Raw genomic sequence first — 25,505 nt, 5'->3', positions numbered from 1 at the left:
CGTATAAACTACTTTTTTTTTCATTTACTTGTTCTGCAGTGTGCTATGAGAGAAATTGTAGGCATTTTTTTTTTCTGCATTGGATTTTCGGTACTATCTGGAGACAAACATGGCTGTCACAAATAAGGGAGAGATGAGTCTGGTACTTAGTGTTCAGGTTGGGCTGGTACTGAATAGTTAATGAGACCCTTCTACTACACCAAAGAACCAATTATGCAACCTGGATGACAGTATTGCTCAAGTTATGGAACCTTGTACTACTATATCCAAGGTCTTCTAATTTGTTTTTCTTTGTCTAGAAAAAGTTCATTACAGCATGCCCCTGTAGCAGCTTCCCCACTTCCCTGCTCAGATGTTACCAATAGAAGGTTCTCAGTGTGCTTCACTGAGCACCAATGGCAGTCGCTGTGTTTGCTTCAGAGCATAGACTATGTATGGCTTGCCTTATTCAATTAGCACTGCATCTTTTGTGGACAGAATCATGTTCATCACTTCATAAGATCTCAATAAACATGGGTAGTAAGAGTGAATGTATGCACATTTATGTTCATTGGATCTATCATTTGTAATTAGCTCAGCACTCATGAGAATTTTATAGCTGTTAATACTGCATTCACTGTGTACAGTTGCTGAGAGTTCACACTGGCAGTGCACATGCTCTCAACAGGAGGATACTCAGGCTCTCCTCTGAGGCTTGAATGTGAAATGTCCCCAAGTTTGAACACATGGTCCCCAGCTTTTAATACTGATTAGAAAACAGTGGAGCCTTAGAGGTAAAGTCTACCAACAGAAAGTGGGTCACCAGGAGTGGGCCTTGGGGGTATAGCCAGCCTCACTTTTTGCTCGCTCTCTCTCTCTCTCTCTCTCTCTCTCTCTCTCTCTTCCTGCTTGCTCACTGAGAAAGAATGTGATGAGCTCCAGCTCCTGCCATTATGATGGAATGAGATGACTGTGGGGCACAATAAGGCCCTTTCTCCCTTAAGTTGCTTTGGTTTAGGTATTTTATCATAACAACAGAAAAGAAACCAAGAAAATCTTTCTTTTGAAATATTAGTCAAACCTTGCTTGAAAGATGACCACAGCTTCTCATGCGGGTCTCTAACACCTTACTCACATGGGTTTGCTTAATTCACTTGGTTTTTGTCTGATCCTGGTGCTGTGCCTTGTTTTTATTGAAAGAAGAGTGGTCATTCCCAGTGAAAAGAAGAAGACCGCAGTCTTTTTCAGCAAATGACAATCCATAATAACTATGGTTTTCAGTTCTGTAAATTGAAAACTTGACCAGACAGACTCTGCTTCCCTCTCATCTTAATTGTCACGAGCATCCACACAATGTGCATATTGTGTGCTACTAAACAACTGATATATAATGGCTGTGAGGCCTGAAAGCCAAGTGTGCATTGAGACTTGCTTCCCATGTCTCAGGTGCTCACACACATTTTAAATTAAGAAACTTCTTTTTCTTAGCCACTTATAAATATAGTTCACAGCTACATTGAATAAAGCCACAGGCTGTTATTTAGAAACATAAAACAGGCACATGAACAAATTCACAGCAGGGCAACAATTTTCTCTTTCTTTTAGCCTCTTTCAAATGCCCACTCACAGATCCTTAAATTACTCTTTGCAGAAAGTAAAGGCTATACAGTTAAAACAGTGTCTCTGAACCACTGTGCTGTCAGGAACAAAGTAGCAAAATACACACAGCTGCCTCAGTTTTCTGGCTCCTTCTGCTGTGGCAGAACTGATGAGGGTCTTCTTGAGAACCCAATGGTGTGTGGAGGAACAGTTTGTTCTTCTGACCATATGGAAAAATTCTCCAAAATATGTGTGACCACCTCCTGTAGCAGAACTCCTGGGGCTTGTGAAGTAGGATCTGAACCTAGTCCTATCAAGATTCTTTACTCTTCCTTTTAAAATCTTTTTTTTTTCAAAAAGGAAATAGATGAAACAGTCTTTAAATGTCATATTCCCATTTGGTTAAATTGAGTCCTATCAAACATAGTTTATTTCCCTTTTCAGTTTCAAATGGAAAACTAAATACCCTATATGTTTGTCTCTGCAATACTTCAGATGAAACATCAATATGCTACCCTTATTACCCACTATTCTCCAGAATCTAGTGTCTCTTCTTACAAAAAAAGCTGGTTATTTTGTCAAGATAGGCTATCGTTTCTACAGTTTAAGGCATCCCTGTAATCTTACATATTGGCATTATCAAGCAACCTTCACTTAATAATTACAAACATGCTTTAGTGCTCTGGTTGTCTATGGAAGACTTTCAGATACAGGGCTGTGTTTAGTAATCTGAACGTCTTATCTCTCTTTGGACAGGAAGGAGCCGAGAGCCCCAGCAGCCAGGCTGCGGCAGTACATCAGTGGAACTGAAATCCAACCTCACTCATTCTGTCTCTTCCGCTTGGAGAAAGGAATTGTCTGTCACTTGTTTTAACAGGCAATATAGCACTGTGTTTCTCATTTCCTGAGGTAATTTTTGAAGCATTGCCAAATATTTCATGTATTTCAAATTATGCAGAGATTATGCTGTTCAAGGTTGAAGGTGACAGGTGATGAATTCACACATTTTACACTCTTGGTGTTTCTGTGGGATTTTTAGCTAGCAATGTTTTTGTGGTAAGCATGACAAATTACAATAGTGACCTCTTTTCTGCTACAGTTGGTCACATAAATATAAAGTTGTTAGATTCTTTTGGGAATGCAGGTCTTCCCCAGAAAAGTGAAAAAGAGTGTTTTGGGTCTGCTTGTGAGATGTAAATGAGGTGCAGCGACTACATTAGCATGTACCTGGTCCTACTAACCAGAAAACAGGAAGCATGCAAAATGGGGCCAAAATAGCAAGATTACAGAATTCTGGTCCATGGTGCGCACCATAAATTCTGTTATCTGATTGCTAAAACACATTTAAACACCTGTAACTGTTTTTAGGCCAGCTAGTTTTTCTTTGATGAATCTAGTTTTTATTCCCATCTTGATATCTTGCCCATGGTACACAAACAGTAACTTCCAAGCTGACTTCCATTCCCCAGAAGTAAGACAAAGATGTCTTGAGGTCCTACATGATTATTTTAGAAGTATATTATGAGTGGATAGAAGACCCAGCAAGACATTTAGAAAGTATATGTATCATACATTTTATAATACCAGAACAACAGCAATGAGCTATCTTTTCCTTTCCATTCATCTTCTGCTCAGTCATCCATTTAACAAACAACATAACCAACTAGCTAGGAGACCACTTCATATCTGCTTCCTTCTTCCAATCTAACTTTGGAAAAATCGCTTGCCAAACTTAAACTTCAGTTTTCTGTTAAATTAGTACCTAAAGATGATGTGGGTGATATGGAGAAAAGAAAAATTCATATAAACATTTAGCATATTAGAAGATTTCACGGTAATTGCTCAGTAAGTAGACATTCCGTGAAAGAGTGACAATGACTTAACAAAGCACCTTCTATTGTAAGTCTGGTGCTGTGCGAAGCATACAGTGCACAGTGAGGTCAAGGTCAAATATAGTTACTCTCTGCTCTGGAGGACTTTAGGCCAGCAGCAAAGGCAGATGTGGAGTAAAGAGATGCATATCTTATTATAGTGGCACTAAGCCTTAAGATAACACAAATAAAGATGGGGCTTAAGATTTTGGTCCTGGAAGTCATTAAATGAAGGTAGAACACTCAGCCATTCCCTGCGCAATTCAGAAAGGTGAATTACTGCCTACTAGCTACCACTTTTCCAGCCGGTTTCTTCTTCTTTTTCCCCCTTTATGTTTCTACAGTATCTGATACTTTTCTAATTGTGACACAGTGAGTTTTCATCCCAGTCTAAGTCCCACGAGTTTGAGACCAATAATTTATTTTTGCTCATGGTTTTATTCCCAAGGTCTTGTATTATAAGTTGGCCCATTAAAAAGGAAGAAAGGAAGAAAGAAGAAAGAAAGAAAGAAAGAAAGAAAGAAAGAAAGAAAGAAAGAAAGAAATTCTGAATAGACAGAGATGAGAGAGGGTAAGTCTGAGGCAGGCTCTTACATTTTCTTCCTTTTTATTTTTTAATTGATGTTTATACTTTTTATACTATAAGAATACAAGAAATATATTGCACTTATATTGTATGTTCAATCTACTCTTAATCTATTCATTTATTATAGTAAGGCAAAAAAAAAAAAAACATGGCCTCTGGAATAACTTGTAAGTGGGCTTTGGTTCTGTTCTTGTACATTCTATATTAGCTCTGAGCAATTTATTTTCACCATAATATAAATAGTTCTGGTGATTATATATATATATATATATATATATATATATATATATATATCAGACATTTTGGTGTGTATGTGTGTGTGTGTGTGCATGTTCATGTAGAGACCAGAGGTTGATGTCAGATGCCTACCTCAATTGCTGTCTACCTTTTTTTTTTTTGAGACAGTGTCTCTTTCACTTAACCTGGAGTTAACCAATTTGACTAAAATGTGGGTCCAGCAAGTCCAAGGAAATCCCCCTTTTTTTTATCATGCCCTATACTAATATTATTAGCATAACCACCAGGGGATGCTTTTTTTTAAGTGAGTGGTGAGGATGGGACTCAAGTTCTTAAGGTTTCAAGGCAGACACTTTACTAACTGAACAATCTTCCTAGTCTCACCCTATTTTTACTATATAATGTGTTATATGACATAGCATTTAGAGGAATGTCTTCATACAGCATCTGTTATTAAACACTTGCTAATGTCTTCTAATGAGTTGGACAAGTTTAGAAACAGTAAAAACACTAAAATGCTACAATTAATATTTTTCTGTGCACAGGTAATTTTACCAGCCAGAAGAAATTTTTATAAATTAACACAACAGTTTTTCCACTAAAATTGCTCCATTTAGTCACCTAATAAGGAAAAGCAAAATGATGCTGCTTCAAAAATTATTTCTCAACAAGTCACCAGTTACTACCCTGAAACTTTCAAGTTTAAATTATTCTGGATGTATTTCATACTTGACATAATGCTGTAAGCAAATCTGGGTTGAATTTGACATTTCATTTATTGAAGTTATAAAATTAGTTTTCTTAGCTGCAAAACTAAGTCAGCTAAAATGATGGTGCTACAAAGAGTCAGTGTAGGCTCAACAGTAGTTCTTAGTAACTTATCAATACATTTATCGTAGCTGCATATCCAAACACTTGAAGCATAGTAAGGAATTTATTCAGACTGTAAGCAATTCTAGGTAGGTATTGGATTATCAGATTCTTTAGTGTCTACAAATCTCTTAGGCTCTACAGATAAAGCAGGATAACTGTGTATATTTGTTGCAAGGGAGAGGGCCTGCTTGTTCTTCCCAGCCTCCTGGCTAGCTTAGCCCCGAAATAACCACACAGAAATTGTATTAATTAAATCACAGCTTGGCCCATTATTTCTAGCCTCTTATTAACTAACACTTACATCTTGATTTAACCCCTTTCTATTAATCTATAAATCACCACGTGGCAGTGGCTTACCGGAAAAGTATTTAACCAGTGTCCGTCTCAGGCGGAGGATTCATGGCATTTCCCTGACACTACTTTCTTCCTCCCAGAATTCAGTTTTGTTTTCCCTGATTAGCTAAGTTTTGTCCTATCAAAAGGCCAAGGCAGTTTCTTTATTCAATGAAACAAAACATAAACAGAAGGACCTCCTACAATATATATTAAATGAATATCAAATCGAGGACATATTTAAAATGTACATGTTTGTTTAGAATCATGATACAGGTAATCAGGAAGAGGGCAGAACAGTAATAAGACCCTTTGAACATCCTTCCCTTTCTGCAATGGCTCTTATCCTCCATCTGTTCTGCATGTTCTACAATGTCTAATTTTTTTGATGGCCTGCTCCATATGCTTTTATATAAATATATCTGTATATCCTGTAAATTACACTTCCTTGAAAAATAACATTGTATTCAGAATGAACTTAGCAAGTTGGCTGAAGGATCAATTGTGTGGCAATATTATCCTTTATTACTTGTATATTCCTGATTACTTATGTGCAGTGGGGTGGGAAAATAAATAATTGCTATTAGATAGGCTGCTTAGATTTTTACAGTTGTTGAAGTTTTCATAGGCATTTATATCAGAAAGTATGTGTACTTTGGAATAAAGGGGGGGAGTTATGGGGAAGACAGTGAAGGACTTAATTCATGAGTTGGAGCTAGGTTTTAGGATGAAGAGAAGTAATAGCTGATCAGCATGGACTTTGGATAAAAATGGCCAAGAGTCACTGTGAGGACTTTTACTCTCAGGCTGTTGGCTGCCAAATTAGTCTCCCTCCAGTAACGATCCTCAAGTTATCTTTGGTTAATGAACTGATCTGAACGGCAGGTATCTCTGTCTATTAACTGCCTTCTCCTGTAGCTCTGTGAGCTTGCAGACTTTCTCTTGTCCCAGAATCTGGTGGCAGCCATTGCTGGGGCCTGCTGTGAGGCACATTATTGTGAGACAAATCTCGCTGAGAGGAGGTCTCATTTGAGAGCCCTTGCCTGAGTCAACAAGCACATGATTTAGGTTTTAATTAAAGACAGAACCAATTTTAGGAAGAGGTTGGTCACTCCTGGACAGGAAGAACGCTATCTACTCTGTGTAGCTGCAGTTATGGGTTCACGTCTACCTGTCTAGTGAGGTGCTAAGGGCAACGTTTTATCAAGACTCAGGAAAGCAAATGACACTCTAGTTCTCTTGAAAAATTTAATAGCTCAAAATTAAGAAAGAAAAGGAAACACATTCATAATTTTACATATATTTCCTAACCAAACATATACATGTATCCAAATGTAGTTTCAGATATGCCATACTATAAATTATCAATATAATTTTTTTTATTTTGAAATTGCTTTCATTACTATTATATTTTATTATGTGAATTTGAAGGATTCCATGGTCAGAGACGTCAGAGAAAAACTCCGTGAATTTCTTTCCCTCCTTCTACTTTTATGTGGATGCTAGAGACCCAGCTTGTGTTCCCAGGCATGTGCGGCAAATGCTGTTCACAGAAAGCCATCTCCATAAGAATTCCTTTTCAATTCAACTTGTTTTACTGCCTAAAGATGCAAGTTGATGTCAGGAAGTGGTGGCACACTCCTTTATTTTCAGCACTTGGCAGGTAGACATAGGTCAATCTCTGTGAGTTTGAGACCAGGCTACAAAGTGAGTTCCACGACAAGCAATGATGTTACAAGGAAGAACCCTGTCTTGAAAAAATAAACAAAAGTGAACAAGAACAACAAAGACAAATAAACAAGCAAATTTGAAGATACAATTTGAAATCTATAAATATAATGTAAGAAAAATATTTCTGAATTCTAACTCTTTCAGCCTATACGCCTTTGCAGCAGGTATTTATGGTACTGCACTATTTTAACTGTAAATCCCAGGATACCTGTGACAACAGATGCTTCACAAATGTGATTTACTTCTTTGTTTTCACTCTTTCTCCCCAAAACTAGAAACTGTTGTTTTCAATCAAACTTTTTTGTGCTAATATTTACTTATAATTGTATTAATGCTTACTTATATTTGTATCAAAAGCAGCATAAGATTTACATGTATACAAATGCCATGTAAAGTATGACATCAGCTTTCAAGAGACAATGTTCCATATTTTTCCTCAATGTTTTTTCTAGGTGAAATCTTTTTCATCACTCTGAACAGTTTATTTTTACAGTTTCTACTCTGGAGCTCAGAGATTTTGGTTCATTTCTATGACTGACTTAGCTTCTTTCTAGTGGTAAAATACTTTTTTGGCAGAGTCTTCTATCCGGAGTTAGATTCATTCTTGAGCGAGAACCCTCAGGGCATTCTGAAACTTAAAGCATTCTGGCTCAGAGATCATGGGTATTTTGGAAAAGCATGCAGAACTCTCAATGAAGCACAGTGTCAGGAGCGCTGACCTAAAGATTGCAATAGCAGCGATTTCCAACCCAGCTCCTACAGTGTGGAAAGGCTGATGTCATGTGCGGTCACCATGGCTCCTCATGGAGTGGGTAGCACAGCTGTCTCTCACCATTGCCTGGTTCTCAAGCCTATAGGATCTGCATCACTTGTACTAGAAATGCCCTCCCTAATTCCAATGTACTTCCTCGTTTCCACCAAACACCCATGCAGGGGTGCCAGGTCAGAAAACATGTAACCCTGAAGATCTCTGTAAGATTTCTAAGCAGCTCAACATGTCCTAGGGAGCTTCCTCCTCCAGTAGTTGTTTATGGCTTCTATAACTGTTAGGAGGGACTCTGTGAGCTTTGCTAGTTTCAGAAAATTTCTGAGACTTGTCGTAGTTTGCTTCCTAAGTCTCGAACCTCACTACTTCCTTCCTGGAGGGAAGGGAGAAAATGTTTCACGTTGGTGGAATCTTATGTACTATGCTTCCTCCATTTTCCACCAATCAGATAGAGGAAAGGGGACAATAAAACATAAACAGCAGTATGATTTCTAGGGAGGAGATTCTGCCCAGATGACCTCAGTTGGAGAGAGGGATCTGGGTATTAAGCTAGGAAGCATTACGTGTAAGAACCAGATAGGTTGCTGATAATTACAGTATGTCAACACTAGGTTTTAGTTTCCCTGGGTTTTAAAGGGAAGCCCCTTCATTCCTTCAAGGCCAATGTCATGCCTACCTCTCAGACCAGTAACTGCTTTATTGTTATTTTATTATTATTACTATCACTATTATTATATTTAATGTTTGCTTCAAGAGTGCCTGGACATAGAAACACAGAAATTAAGTTTTTTTTAATTTATTTATTTATTAAGGATTTCTGCCTCCTCTCCACCACCGCCTCCCATTTCCCTCCCCCTCTCCCGATCAAGTCCCCCTCCCTCATCTGCTCGAAGAACAATCAGGGTTCCCTGACCTGTGGGAAGTCCAAGGACCACCCACCTCTATCCAGGTCTAGTAAGGTGAGCATCCAAACTGCCTAGGCTCCCCCAAAGCCAGTACGTGCAGTAGGATCAAAAACCCACTACGATTGTTCTTGAGTTCTCAGTATTCCTCATTGTCCGCTATGTTCAGCTAGTCCGGATTTATGCCATGCTTTTTCAGACCCAGGCCAGCTGGCTTTGGTGAGTTCCCGATATTAGAGTATTACTCAGCAGTAAAAAACAAGGACTTCTTGAATTTTGCATACAAATGGATGGAAATAGAAAACACTATCCTGAGTGAGGTAAGCCAGACCCAAAAAGAGGAACATGGGATGTACTCATTCATATTTGTTTTCTAGCCATAAATAAAGGACATTGAGCTTATAATTCATGTTCCTAGAGAAGCTAAATAAGAAGGTGAATCCAAAGACAAACACATAGGCATCCTCCTGAATATTAACCTTCATCAGGCGATGAAAGGAGACAAAGACAGAGACCCACTTTGGAGCACCGGACAGAAATCTCAAGGTCCAAATCAGGAGCAGAAGGAGAGGGAGCACGAGCAAGGAACTCAGGACTGCAAGGGGTGCACCCACACACTGAGACAATAGGGATGTTCTATCAGAAATTAAGTTTAACTAAAGTTAAAGATACATGGATTTTTTTTTTTACCTGAACTTGAAAGAAGGTGCAATTCATAAAGTTTCTGAAAATCAAGAGTGCTGTCTAGGTTAAGAGTATAGTAAATGATTATTTAACTTTTGGTTATAATGTTCCCAACTCACTATTTCTACCCTTAGTATCTAGTGCCCGCTGTAGAATAAGCCTTTACTATAAATTAATTGAATGCATGATTGAATGGCATAATGTCTATGAGTCACAGGACAGATCTCTTATCAGCCTACCTCAAAAGAATGAGAACTGAGAGAACATCTTTGGGCTAAATTTACTGACATTTTTTTACCCAGTTTTATGTATTCCTGACTAATTAATGAGTAATTATTATACCTGAGTTTATGCAAATTATTGAAAAATCACTTCAGATATTTTAGATATTTAAATCTAGGCATCCTTACTTCCAAACTAGGCAGGTCGAGAAATTTTCTATTTTCTTTGAAATATTTCCAAGCAAAAAGATTCAATGAGTTCCCTCAATAAATAACTCTAATATCTGAACAACTTATCTGATTATCTACTTTCCCTTGAAGCTATTTCTCCTTGTTCTGTCCTTGGTGGTAATAGGAAAAGAGGTAATAACACCATCCACACAGCCAAAGACTTTTCAAGGTAAATTATAGAAGACACAATTTCCACTTGCGAAGAGCATACAATCTTCCAAAGGAAAAGAACAAATGCATTAGCCATGCTTGAGTGAGAGAGAGCTATTTGGGGTAAGGCTTATTAAATGATTCCTTATGTATGGCAGCACTCTAGGGTGAGATCATTATTTGTCAGTGAAACAACAATACAACTCACTCTTCTATAGGAGAGAGGAGGTCTCAGGTGTCCTAGTTAATAACTGAGAGGACTAGGACAATGAAATTATTCGGGATCCACTGTTTGAAAAGAAACACTTCAGTCTTATCTAAGCCACGGAAATATGGTCACTCCTTAAGCATTTCAGGCTACATCCAACTAACTCATACATATAATCAATATGATTATATGCATATATACCTTTATTCACATATCTGTAGGTAAACAAATTTAATTAAGAGAAAAATCAAAGTTGTTTACCTACAGTATAATTAATCCTCCCCATTTTTGTATATTTTTCTTGATGCATAGTAAGCTGTGGTAGTATAGATTGTACATATACTTGAGGTTGCCACTATTGATTCAGAAAAATGTATACTAAATGTATTGAGCTGTTAGCTTCATTTCTTAGATGAAATTTATATGTTAGGAGCACTAGTCTTAATTTGGTAGCATCAAAGTCAACAGCCATGCCAAAAGTTCCTCATCAGCCTCATAGGAAGAAGAGTGCCTAGTAATGTAGTGGGAATAATGGTGAAAAAACACAGAAGGCATTCCTTTAAGGAAATAGCAAATTTGATTTTAGTAAACAGACCCCAAACTGATGTTAGAGACCAAGTTACAACAGAAAATAAAATCTAAAATCTTCTCCTAACTGCTCCTAAGAAACCTTCAAGGAAAAGGCGACTTTTTAACAAAATTTAAAAGGTGCTGTGTAGGAGGGTCACTGAAGCTACTGAGACGTCTTAGAAGTGGCAGGAGTCAGTGGATTCTGGCAACAACCACTAAGCCTCAATTTAAATTAGACTGGGTTTGACATTGACTTTGGTCTTTGTTTGGGGAAGGTTCACATCTGTTCAGAACATAAATCTGTCTAAAGTTGGATGAGTGAACACTTGGCTCTACAGCAATGCACTGAAATAGGAACAGCCTGACCACATTCCCAGCCCAGCCAGAGCTGATATCCAATCTTGTTATATTCATTAGTTTCATCTTTCTTTTTCTAGATAAGATGTAATAAGGGATTTGAATTTTCCATCTTTCTCTCCCTTTAGTAGACCTCTGATGGGGCTATTAATGAGTGGAATGGCCAGAGGGCAGGCAGCCTTAGAGAACAATGGATGAAACAGATGGCAAAATGAATTCACAAACTGGATAAGGCCATTTAATATCCACTCATCATTATGATTAAACATTCGGGAGGTGGATTTTCTGCACATTAACTTGACAGTACAATCAGAGACACAGCCTTTCTGCAGTTCACTTTAAACACATGTCGAATATGGAGCATAGATCACTCAGCAGTTCTGAAAACTGCTCAGAGCAGCCCTTGGATCCTTACATGACATTTAAAGTTACCTAAACCAGCAAGATGCAGGTGAAGGCTTCTCCTCTAACCCAACCACACTACATGATTAATGTATATATTTCCATAGCAATGCTACAATCATATTAATTTCTGTCATAACAGAAAAAGATGTCATTGCCAAAATAAAGTTTGCAGTCCTTGGCACAGGCAAAACCAAATGTCACCAGTGGTTTCACAGTCTGTGATTCTGCTGGGGACACTCACAAGGAGAAAATACTTTCAGCTCACTAAAAGTAGCAGCATATCCTTAGTAACCTGATGGAGGAAGGTCATTGGTTAAATTAAAAGAAACTGCTTGGCTCTCATTGGTTAAGAGATAGGTGGGAGGAGTAAACAGAACAAAACACTGGGAGGAAGAGGAAGTGAGGTCAGACTCGGGTGTTGCGGGAGGTCCTCCCACTCCTCCAGCCTATCGCTGCTGAGATACCAGCCCCTTGGGGCGTGGTCTCTCTCCCTTTAAAAAAGCGGCCACTTCCCTCTCCTCTCTCTCTTCTCACTTCCTGCTCCGCTGGCGACTAGACTCCTGGTTGCGTTGAGTAGAGGGCTGTTGCCTGGGACAGTGATCTGTAAGTTTTTTCCCTTTTAAATAAATATCACCCTATTAATCATAATCCCAAATTGGTGTGGCATTGTTTGTGACTTACGCCTTCATTTTGGCACCCAACGTTTGGTTTTAGAACCTCTCCCGGCTCGCAGCCGCGAGTTCGGCTTGGCGGCCGGAAGTTCGGCTTGGTGGCCGCAAGTTCGGCTTGGCGGCCGCAAGTTCGGCTTGGCGGGAGCCCTTGCTTCCTCAGCCGCTGCCTGTGCCTTGCAGCGGCGGCCTTGGCCTCCCGTGGTTTGCTCTTTTCTGAGTTGTTTTTAAATCTCCCTTGCAAGCACAGCTCTTAAAGTGGCGCGAACCAGAGCACGCGGTTGCTGAAAGCTGCAACCCCTCAGGGTGACTCTGTCACGTGGAGGCATAAGCAGCTTCCAGATTGCTCTTCTCTACCCCTGGATTATGGGTTTCAGGTTCCATCTCTGGAATTGATTTAATTACATTTACTTTGTTGAGAAACTTGCGTTTTCCAGTTTTTAACATCTACTAAGGCACTGAAACAGGACATGTTTTCATCGCGATTCTGCAACAGCGCCACCTGCTGCACAATAGGTAATATGGCAATTTTCGTTTCTAACGCAAATTTTACTGCTTTGTTTTCACTAATACAATGGATTAGTAATTTTATATTTACTAATACAATGAATTACATCATACAAGGTTTATATGATTATGGGAATACCTTAATTTGCTTGTTACTAGGCTTCAGTTTTCTTTTCCATATTCTATCATTAAGGAAGAATATGGCACTCCTAAGAATGATAGAATCTTTACGAACTAATAATGAACAACTAATTGACAGAATTAAAATTATTGAAAATCAGAGGTTATCTGAACAAGTGGATACTATGACAGACAAAATTGATTCCATATCCAAGGGTATTAGAAAGTTACCTGAAAGGGTTCAGGCTATTGAATTTGACCTTCAGAGTTTATCACAAAGTTTTGATAAGGTAACAGACAGAATGTACCTCCAAGATGGGAATCTACATGATATACAAGAAAAGTCTAAGGAGGACATGTTATCTTTGAAGGAAAAAATTAAAGCTTTGGAATCACAGGTGCAGAATGGGGACCAAAAAATTGATACCTCAGTGAAATCACTGGAAATATATACAGGTCAAGAGATTCAGGATTTAAGAGAGACAATGATAAAAAGATTTGAAAAGATTGGAGAAATTATTGCAGCTGGTGAACAGAGTAAGGAGGCACAAGGACAGGATACAATGCCTCCACCAGCTATTAGAACTGGCTTACCCAGGGTTCTAGCGACATACCCTGTACTTAATTCTGACAAAGCGTCAACTTCTAAAGGCTCAAAGGGAGTCAGAGAAGCTAGATGGACACCAATAGCAATGAATGATCTGAAAGAAATTAAGCAAGCTGTTGTTAATTTTGGCTTGCACAATGCATATGTAAAGGAAATGATAAAGACTTGGGCTTCTAATGCTAGAGCTATCCCCCATGATTTCCATCAGTTAGTGTCTGCAGTTTTAGATAAGGGACCTTCCTTGATGTTTGGAATTTATTTCAGAGAAGAATCCAAACATATGGAACATCAAGGAAGAGCAAAAGGTATTGAGGTTTCCCAAGATCAAATTCTTGGTGCAGGAGAATATGCTGATCCACAGGTCCAAGCTCTTTATGACGATGAAGTACTGTGTCTATGTCACCAAGCAGCTTTAAATGCTTTGAATAGGATACAAGATCCAGCAAAAAGGGTTGAATCATATACCAGAATTAGGCAGGGACAGAGAGAACCCTTTATTGACTTTTTGCAAAGATTGATTAAGGCTCTGGACATAGGGGTAACAGACCCAGAATCTAGACGAATACTTCTTGAATCTCTAGCTTTTGAGAATGCAAACATAGAATGCAAAAAGATAATTGGGCCTTTAAAGTCTAGATCAGCACCTATGGATGAATGGATTCAGCATACGATGAATGTTGAGACGTTTAGCTATAATGATGAATCTTGGGTAGGAGAAGTGATTTCCAAAGCAATGAGGAGACATCAAACTGCCAGGTGTTTTAATTGTGGTAAATTAGGACATTTACAAAGGGATTGCAGGCAAAGAATTTCTAGGAATAATATCTCTTCTGGGAATGACAAAAATAGGAGACCTCGGCCTTCAGGTATATGTAGGAGATGTGGTAAAGGCAGGCATTGGTCCAACGAATGTAGGTCAACAACAGATAGACGGGGCAATCCGATATCATCGGGAAACTCCATGGGGGGCCTCTCGCAGGCCCCCAAGCCAACAGTGGCCCAGTCATTCCCAGTCACAGTGGAGAACGTGCCTCACCAAGAAAATTAAAAGCTCCAATTTCTGCTGTAAAAAGTAATACTGGTCTAAATGATGAATTGCGTGTGGAGGATGAGTCAAAAAACCCAGTAGGACAGAGTAAACGTATATTTTGGCAGACTTCTATTAATGATCAAAGACCAAAGCTAAGAGTCTGTATAAATGGCACTTTTATTGAAGGCTTATTAGACACAGGTGCGGATGTAAGTATCATTACCCCAGAATCTTGGCATCCGAATTGGCCTCTTCAAGAGGTAGATGTTCAGTTCCTAGGAATTGGAACCCTATCTCGTGTAAAACAAAGCACAAGATGGGTTGAATGCATAGGGCCCGAAGGGCAAATAGGAAGACTAAGGCCATATATAGCCAATATTGCCATAAATTTATGGGGCCGTGACCTGCTACAGCAATGGAATACCCAGATTAACATTCCTGTATTTCCAGGAATTCATAATTCGGGGAAGGATTTGATGAGGTATTATGGAAAAAGGTCACCAGCCATTCAGGCTGTACAAGAACATACAGCAAATACCAAACCTTTAGAGGTACCAACAGCCCTACCTTTAAAATGGCTAACTGAGAAGCCAATATGGATCAAACAGTGGCCTCTAGCTGAAGATAAACTACAGGCATTGGAACAGCTGGTGCAAGAGCAACTAGATGCTCACCATATTGAAGAATCAACCAGCCCTTGGAATTCTCCTGTGTTTGTTGTAAAAAAGAAATCTGGTAAATGGAGAATGGTGACAGATCTAAGAGCTGTCAACAAAGTAATTCAACCTATGGGCCCACTACAGTCTGGAATTCCTTTGCCTTCCCTGTTACCAAAAGGATGGCCTCTTATAGTTATTGATTTGAAAGATTGTTTTTTCACTATACCGTTACAAGAAAAGGATAGAGAAAAATTTGCCTTCACAGTGCCTACTTATAATAATTCTCAGCCTAATAAGAGATATCAGTGGACTGTCCTCCCACAGGGTATGCTCAATAGTCCTACACTGTGCCAATATTTTGTAAGTAAGCCATTGGAAATAATTCGTAAACAATTCCCCAAGTCCATCATTTATCATTACATGGATGACATCTTGTTATCTGATTCAAATAAAGATACTTTAGAAAGGATGTTTGAAGAAGTAAAGAAAGTCTTGCCTAGGTGGGGATTACAAATTGCCCCTGAAAAGATTCAAAGAGGAAATTCTATTAATTACCTAGGTTACAGAATAGGGTTAGAGAAAATTAAAACGCAAAAGGCACAAATTAGGAGAGACCGCTTAAAGACTCTTAATGACTTCCAAAGATTGTTAGGAGACATTTCCAGTCTACGACCAGCTGTTGGGATAACACCTGATCTAGTAGTTCATTTAAACAAAACCTTAGATGGTGATAAAGATTTGAATAGTCCAAGAGAACTGACAGCTGAAGCAGAAAAGGAACTGACAATGATTGAGGAAAAATTACAGGAGGCACATGTGGATAGGGTGAACCCAAATCTTAGCTGCATCCTAGTCATATTGCCTTCCAGAATTTCTCCTACAGGGATTCTAATGCAGAGGGAAGATATTATTTTAGAGTGGATATTTATACCTAATAAACCAAGTAAAAAATTAAAAACTTATGTGGAAAAAGTCTCTGAATTAATTATAAAAGGTAAGCTGAGACTTCGTCAACTAGCAGGTATAGACCCAGCAGAAATTATAGTGCCTTTTACTACTGAAGAAATAAAAAAGTTATGGGAAGACAATGAACCGTGGCAAAGAGCTTGTGCTAATTTTTTGGGAGAAATTAATAGCAACTATCCCAAAAGTGGTAGACTTAACCTCATAAAAAGAACTTCTTGGATTCTTCCTAGAATTGTACGTGATGCTCCAATAACTGGAGCCCGTACTTTCTATACTGATGCAAATAAATCAGGGAAAGCAGGTTACAAGTCAGATGAATTGAGTAAGGTGGAACAAAGCCCTTATAATTCTGTCCAGAAGGCAGAATTATATGCCATCCTTATGGTGCTAAGGGATTTTAAAGAACCTCTTAATATAGTTACAGATTCACAATATGCAGAAAGAGTTATCTTGCATATTGAGACAGCTGAATTTATACCAGATGACACAGAGTTGACTTCATTGTTTATCCAGGTACAAGACATAATCAGGAACAGGCTTTGTCCGATGTACATAACACACATCCGTTCCCATACAGGTCTGCCTGGTCCTCTAGCCCAAGGCAACGCTGAGATTGATCAATTATTGATTGGAAGTGTGTTGCAGGCCTCAGAATTTCATAAGAAGCATCATGTCAATAGCAAAGGCCTAAAGAAAGAATTTTCCATTACTTGGCAACAAGCTAAGGACATTATAAAGAGATGTCCTACTTGTTCTTTCTATAATCAAACACCGTTGCCTGCAGGGAGTAACCCAAAGGGCACTAAGAGAAATGAAATCTGGCAGATGGATGTGTTCCACTTTATAGAATTTGGTAAATTAAAATATGTACACCACACCATAGACACGTATTCAGGTTTTCAATGGGCTACTGCCCTGAGCTCAGAAAAGGCTGATTCAGTAATCACACATTTATTGGAAGTTATGGCCATCATGGGTATACCTGCGCAAATAAAGACAGATAATGGTCCAGCATATGTATCTAAGAAAATGAAACGCTTTTTTGATTATTATAATATAAAACACATTACAGGTATACCAAATAATCCTACAGGTCAGGCTGTTATAGAAAGATCAAATCGTACTATAAAGGATATGCTGAACAAACAGAAAGGGACCGAAAATACCCCCAGAAATAGATTACATAATGCTTTATTAACCTTGAATTTTCTTAACGCTAATGAGAAAGGAACGACAGCAGCAGAGAGACATTGGATAATGGAAAAGTCTGCTGAACTAAATCAACCGATTTATTTCAAAGATGTGCTGACCTCTCAATGGAAGCCAGGAGATGTGCTACGTTGGGGAAGGGGTTTTGCTCTTGTTTCCACAGGAGAAGAAAAATTGTGGATACCATCAAAATTAATAAAGTTTCGATTTGAAGAGGAGAAACCTCTTGGAAAGGAGAAATGACAACTCATCCACAATGATGATATTCATACAGGTGGTAAGAAAAACATATAGAATGGGGGCAGGGTTCTGTTCTTATCTCCACAGGAAAACACTCATCTTTGAAAAATTCAAGGGACCCTGGATATTTGGATACTGACAGATGGAAAAATACCTGCCCAATAGGAAATATCAAGAAAACTGAAAGGGTTGTGTAAGTAATATTAAACCATATTTCTAAATTTATAAAGCTGGTTTTGAAGTTGGACTCTGGCTCAGTCCTTCTCCAATTCCAAGCCTGTTAGTAAGAGAAAAACCCAGAGTTTCTGGAGTTTCTGTCTCATGTCAAGAGCCATGATATGGGACAGAAAGAAATATGAGTTTAGAAAACATCTTTGCTTTTCTTCATATCTATCATACTTTTCATTGAATATATCTATCATGTCTTTCATTGAATATATATATATATATATATATATATATATATGTCTATATGATTAATGCTTAAGTTTTTCATAATGAACAATGAGTTTTTCCTGAAGTGACATTTGAAGTTTCCAGGAAGAAGATGGGGCCCCATAACAACAACTCCACCTGGTTGATATGACGTCATGATACTGATAGCGCTACAACAAGACCTGCTTTGGATACCAGCTGCACAAGACAGTTCCAACTTGGTTAGCTGAAATGGTGCACATCTTATACAACATTTTGGCCAGACCTGCACAAAATACTCAGAGACTATTGGCAATTTTAAAAGACATTGATCTTGAAATTTAACCATCATTTTACTTTCACAGGATCCCCCAGAAAGAACGTCGCCCCTATGACAGCTGGAAGTAATTTTAGAGGACGACGTCCCCTCTCCCAGTAAAGTTTGCCCTTGGGTTTAGGGGCATCATTTAGGGGTTGATTATAATTAGTATACGATTGAGGGTTGGGGGAGGAATTTTATAAGCTCAGGGATCATTTTGAAAAAAAAAAGAGGGATGATGGGATAATAGATTTGTAATTGTGAGTTACTGTTGTTAGACAAATATATTGATATAGATTCTTGTATATTGATACAAAGTTAAATTGTATTGACTATTGTATGCATTCATGTTTCTACCTCTGTTTAAAACATTTTTTATGTATTGACATATATTGTATTGTATATATTTACCATATTGCAGTGTACATTTCTACCTCTGATTAAGATACTTATATAATGTTCGTGTATTGGTATATATTTACCCACTGCAATGTATATTTGTACATTGTTTATATTTGGAGGTCATTGTCCTCATTTGTTTCACAGTCGTTTATTGTCTTAGTCTTTAAGTTAGATAGATATTGAGAATTATATAGACTAATAGTCATCTAAGTTTGTCATTTATAATTAGACTAATCAGGTTCTTTAGATATATAGAGATTATACTCAGTATAGATAGATAATCTTCAACTTCTTCAAAGAGCTGTAGAAAATGGCCTTTAATCTAACTCAGAGTTTTGTGGTAGTGAGACACAATTGCTCCTGGCAACACCACTCTATTCCCGAGAGAATGTTGAGCACCAAAGACACTCCACCTGGAGCCTTTCCTTTTGGCAGAACTGGCCTTGGGGCAAAGAAATGCCCATACCTCAACCACTGACAAAGATACAGAGCGTGCATCAATGGATAAAACAGGGCTGTCTTATCCTGCCAAGACAGGGTAAGATAGTTTTGAAAAGTTGCTTGCCTTTGAAAATGGTGTGTCAGTTATGTTAGGCCTTAGCCAAAGTTGGTTGCTTCAACGCTGCTAATGTGACTTTGGGTGATTGCCTAGGTAGCTAGTTGTCTCTGTGATTTGTTGCATGTTTTGGAAGTTGTTTTACTGAACTTCCTAATTACCCAGGTAACATTATTTCCCTTCTCAGATCTTTGATGGGGTTGAAGACTATATAAATGTAGTTACTTCCTCTCATGACTTGGCCAAGTTATTTAGTATACAAGACCTAAGCTAGTTAGAATAGGATATTTGTACTTATTGTATATAATTTCATAGTAGGTTTAGAACTCTCTTATTTAAACAGAAGGGGGAGGTGTTGCGGGAGGTCCTCCCACTCCTCCAGCCTATCGCCGCTGAGATACCAGCCCCTTGGGGCGTGGTCTCTCTCCCTTTAAAAAAGCGGCCACTTCCCTCTCCTCTCTCTCTTCTCACTTCCTGCTCTGCTGGCGACTAGACTCCTGGTTGCGTTGAGTAGAGGGCTGTTGCCTGGGACAGTGATCTGTAAGTTTTTTCCCTTTTAAATAAATATCACCCTATTAATCATAATCCCAAATTGGTGTGGCATTGTTTGTGACTTACGCCTTCACTCGACAGCTCTCCGCTTGGGAGCAGACGCTTCAGAGAGAGACACCACGCTCTGCTCCCGGGCAGACGCAAGCAATGAAGCTCCGACCCAGGATGGACATAGGCTAGAATCTTCCCTGTAAGCGCACCTAGGGGTGCTACACAGATGATTAGAAATGGGCTAAATTAATATGTGAGAATTAGCCTAGAAGAGGCTAGATAGAAATGGGCCAAAGCAGTGTTTAAAAGAATATAGTGTCTGTGTAATTTATTCGGGGCATAAGCTAGCCGGGCAGGTGGCTTGGGTGTTGGGGACGCAGCCCCGCCGCTCATATTACTACAAATGACGCCCAGACGTGTGGCTAACTGAGTCCACAGAAAGCCTGAGAAAGCTTGGAAAAGAATAGAGTAAAGCATGTTTCTTGTGGCAATCTCTTGGGTCTACTCTGCTTGCCAGAGGCAAGCAAGCGCCTCATCTAAGAGAGGCTTCCTGACTCAGCTTTAGCTGCAAAGCCTGCAGCTCATTAAGAGGTCCTGCCACGAAACACTTAAACGGTGTTGACGAAAAGCTGAACACATGCTTTTCGGTTTTCAGCCGTAGCAGGAAAAAAAGCCATGCCGTTTAAAAATGCCGGCTTTCTGGGCCATCCTGCCAGGGCAAACTCTGACTGTTTGAGGCAGGAGGGCCGGCTACTGAGAGAGGATTTGAGTGTTGTCTGTTGTAGCTTGCTGGCTGGCAGGGACCTTGAAACGCCATAGAAGTGTGGCTATAAATATGGCTAGAGCCTGTATATCCGCCATGAGGCTGGAAAGCTAAGGAATGGGCTGGATCCAGCCGTCAAAGCCACGGCTTTAGTCCTACTGAGATTGCTTGGTAAATTAAAGACTCATGTGGTCAGAAAAAGAGAGATATACAGTGAAGAGAGATTCAAAGACAATAAAAATTTCTAAATGGTTTACAGTGTGTTAAAAATATATGCAGACTAAAAGTTAAAATTCTTAAAGTAAACCTCTGTAACTTCAAGGTGTGGTAGCACACGCCTTTAATCCCAGTGCCTAAAAGGCAGAGACAAACAGATCTCTGTGAGTTCAAGGTGTAGTAGCAAACACCTTTAATCCCAATGCCTGGGAGGCAGAGACAGGCGGATCTCTGAGAGTTCAAAGACAGGCTGGCCTACAGAGTTATTCCAGGTCAAAGATATACGCTCAAAAAGCAAAAAGTTAACCTAGGAATGTCACAGCTTAGATTCTTAAGCGCCTAGTGATTTAAAGGCGCAAATCAAAAGTGCTCCTGGATAGTAAAAAATTGCAGATTCACAATAGGACGGATTCAGACCACTAAATGAGTCACACTGTTGGATGAATGTACGTAGGCTTGGGAGAGAGAAGAAAAAGAATATAGAGAATAAAGTTAATGGTTTAAAAAAAAGGTAAAGTCTTTAAAGAGACAGAATAAAGTAAAGTGATAGAGTAAAAATAAGCCACGTAAAAATGGAAAATTCACAGAGAGTCTGGATTCTTTGTATTATTGTGTTTTCTTTAAAATTTTTGACTGTGAAGGAGCTAAGTACAGAGAGACATTTCATTATATGGGCTGCCCAGTGGAACCAGAATGGATATCATGAGGGTATGATTTCAGAATTTGGATCTAAGGATATGATACTTTGGAAAAGAGATTCTTCTTTTGTTTTCACAGAGGATGAGACCCTGTTCATTTCTTCTATTCCGATTTGGTATGATGGACCACGTCCTCCTGAAGGGTTGCTGTGAACATCTTCAGAAAATTGCTTTGCTCAACTGCCAACTGAGATGAAACTAGCACACAGGTTATACCATGAAAGACCTAATTAACGACGCCCCCATTCAGCAGGAAGCAGTTTGGAGAGAAAAAACTGCACCCATGTTCCCAAAATATTGTTTATAAATGTTCTTTTACATTTAAAGGGGGAAATGATATAGGTATGAATAATTTGCTTTTGCTTTATTGATAGAGATTTACGGTCAATTTTGTTATATGTATAAATGTTTCTGATGTAACTTTTACTTGATAACTTTTGTTATATGTAATTTTGCTATGTTAAAGTTAAAGCCTTTTTTTTTTTGTTTAAACCAAAAAAGGGGAAATGATGGAGGAAGGTCATTGGTTAAATTAAAAGAAACTGCTTGGCTCTCATTGGTTAGGAGATAGGTGGAAGGAGTAAACAGAACAAAACGCTGGGAGGAAGAGGAAGTGAGGTCAGACTCGACAGCTCTCCGCTTGGGAGCAGACGCTTCAGAGAGAGACACCACGCTCTGCTCCCGGGCAGACGCAAGCAATGAAGCTCCGACCCAGGATGGACATAGGCTAGAATCTTCCCGGTAAGCGCACCTAGGGGCGCTACACAGATGATTAGAAATGGGCTAAATTAATATGTGAGAATTAGCCTAGAAGAGGCTAGATAGAAATGGGCCAAAGCAGTGTTTAAAAGAATACAGTGTCTGTGTAATTATTTCGGGGCATAAGCTAGCCGGGCAGGTGGTTTGGGTGTTGGGGATGCAGCCCCGCAGCCCTTATTACTACAGTAATCATTCATGATCAGAATATAAATGTGCCTCCAGAATTACCATTTTCAAGAAAACAAGAAATAAATACTAAATTAACATTTGATTAAAAAACATATCTTAAGTGTATGGAAAATTCAAACATGTTTATATTTTTCTCTCTTACCACAGGGTACTTACTAGCTCATCAGAGCTGTGACTCAAAACTAGCTATAGTATAACAAGATGATAAAGGACAGTACTTTGTGACATAAGGCAGTGTGTACATTTCAGAAGTTTTCATGAGCTGAAATTTGAGGGGAACTCTAGGAAGACAACTAGCCTACTTTGTTATTCCTTCTCATTTCTTCATTCATCCCTTTCCCCTGAGCATGACTCCTAGGCCAGTGGTTCTGGTAATTATGCTTTTGAATTTCAAATGTTCCACAGAATTTCATGTCTTTAAAATGATTGTATATAAATGAATTTAAGGAAGCTAATTTTGTTATTTGCACTAACTTAAAAAATAAAAAAAGAAACAAATATAAATATCTGAACTTGAACTTCAAATCAAAATGATGGAGACAGTCAAGCAGAGACTCAATCCTGAGCTGTGCCCTGTGGTTATCAAGTTGGCAATCATGAGGCTTGGCTTCTTCTACAACTTCACTTTCAAAATGATGGCTCATTCCAATAAGGAGATCATTTAGTTCCTTGCTTTGTATTTTGTGTTTATCTATTACAAATTTTTGTTTTGTGTTTACTATGAGAATACAAAAGTAAACCCTGTGGTTTAAATAGAGTTTTTCAGCCAACAATGACTTAACTGTAACTGCAGAAACATACAAAATAAGAAGAGTGCAATTGCTTCCCCTAATACTCTTAACTATTTGATCTCATGATCTATAATTTTTTATAGTACAAGCCTCTTGTTTTTATTGGCTGTCTTCTTGTTCCCATTTTAAAGACAAAGGTGGTTTAACATAACATTACAGCTAAATCTAGTCATGTGCTTTACTAGTGACTTATATTTTTAGGTGGCTTTATTTTTAGGACTATTTTTACATCAACTTAAAGATTTCCCTTCAGTCTTCTTTATAGGAAAGTTCTAGTAAACATGAACTTTGTCCACTTTGTTTAGACAGTCAGTGTCTCTGTTTCTTACAGACAGATTTGCTGGTTGGGAGTCTTCCCATCATAACTGGATCATATGATTTCACCATAACTAGCCTTCAAGTTCATAATATTCTCAGAATAGTCTAGTTAGCATGAATATGTTGGAAGACTTTTCACCTTTGATGGAAGAGGGTCTTCTGTCTATGTGTTAATTTCATTGGTTAATAAAGAAACTGCCTTGGCCTTTTATAGGACAGCAGCTTAGATAGGCAGACTACACAGAACAGAATGCTCGGAGGAAGAAGGCAGCGGGGCAGATGCTATATCTCTCCTCTCCAAGATGGATGCAGGTTAAGATCCTTCGTGGTAAGCCACCACCTCTTGGTGCTATACTCATTAATAAAAACGGGTTAATCAAGATGTGAGAGTTAGCCAATAAGAGGCTACAGATAATGGGCCAGGCAGTACTTAACAGAATACAGTTTTTGTGTAATTATTTTGGGTAAAGCTAGCTGGTGGCCAGGAGCTGGGAGGCGGGAAGCGGCCCGCTGCTTGTTCTACACACCTTTCTGGAGCTGTATATTAACACATTTCTCCCAGCTTATATGTTATCTACCACTGTCGCTATAGACAAATTTCCTACATCTTTTTCATGTTGCATTTAGACTCCTATTATTTGAAAGTTTGCTGTTTTGATGATGCCTCTTAAACTGCATAAACTTTTTACATCTTTTAAATTCTTTTTTATTTTGTTCTCTTCTGAATGATTGGATTTTGGGTTTATTGATTGATTTACTTGCCAATTCTGCTATTGATGCTTTCCATCATGTTCTTCATACCACTTATGCCATTTTGAAGCTCTGGAATTTCTATTTTACTTTTATTATTATTGAAATCTTTATTAAAATTCTTATTCTTCTGGCACAGTTTTGCTTACCTTGTTGAACTAATACTCTGTTTCTGAAGGTTCCTTAAAATTATTATTTCCACTTCTTGGCAAGGTATTTTATATTCTTTCAAGTCTTTAGCATCAGTCATTGGTGCTTTATGATGTCAGTTTGGTTCACTATATTTCCCTGGTTGTCCTTCATCTTTAACAGGCTTTGTGCTGCTATCTCTGTATTGAAAGAAGTAGGTACTCACTCCAATCTTAACAATCTGGCTTTGTTTTGTAAAGTCCTACAGTTATCCTACTTTAAAATTCTGGGTAGATGGTCTAAGCGGATCCCTAAATCCGAGCCACTCTGGTGAATATAGAACTCTTCTGTTCTTGAAATGCTGGTTGCCAAAGCTCTCTGTTCCTGTGGGCAGAATAAAGCCCCCATTTGCCAAGAATAGATTTGTAACTGTTTGAGTTAATGAGGAAATCTGTGATGATAAGTTGAAACCTAAGCCTCTGTGGTCCCACCTGGCAACTAAACAAATAAACTAAATGTTAAAATGGACTAATGTGGATTGAAGAGTTAATTGATGGTAAGAACCAAAACTATGAATCTACTGAAAAGGCACAGTGGTAATTTTCCATTTAATTGGAATGTGTAATAAAGTTTTACATGTTACTCTAAGTACACTGATATCAAAAACAAAAAGAAATATGTTGGAATATATTAAACTAGGAAGATTTTACACACACACACACACACACACACAAAATCATCAATCATCAGATTGAAGAAACAACTTCTGTAAAGGCAAAAAAATGTTTAAAATCACATAACTGATAGAGATTAATAGTGAATTATGCAAGGTCAAACAACTCATCAGCAAGAAAACCAACTTAATTAATAAATGAACAAAGAAATACATGTATTTGTCAAAAAAAGACACAAAAATTGCAACAGTATGTAAAAAATATATAGCCATTAG

The sequence above is a fragment of the Microtus pennsylvanicus genome, chromosome 13 (assembly GCF_037038515.1).
Source record: "Microtus pennsylvanicus isolate mMicPen1 chromosome 13, mMicPen1.hap1, whole genome shotgun sequence".
NCBI classification, from domain to species: Eukaryota; Metazoa; Chordata; class Mammalia; order Rodentia; family Cricetidae; genus Microtus; species Microtus pennsylvanicus.
Note: the sequence above shows the minus strand (reverse complement) of the source record.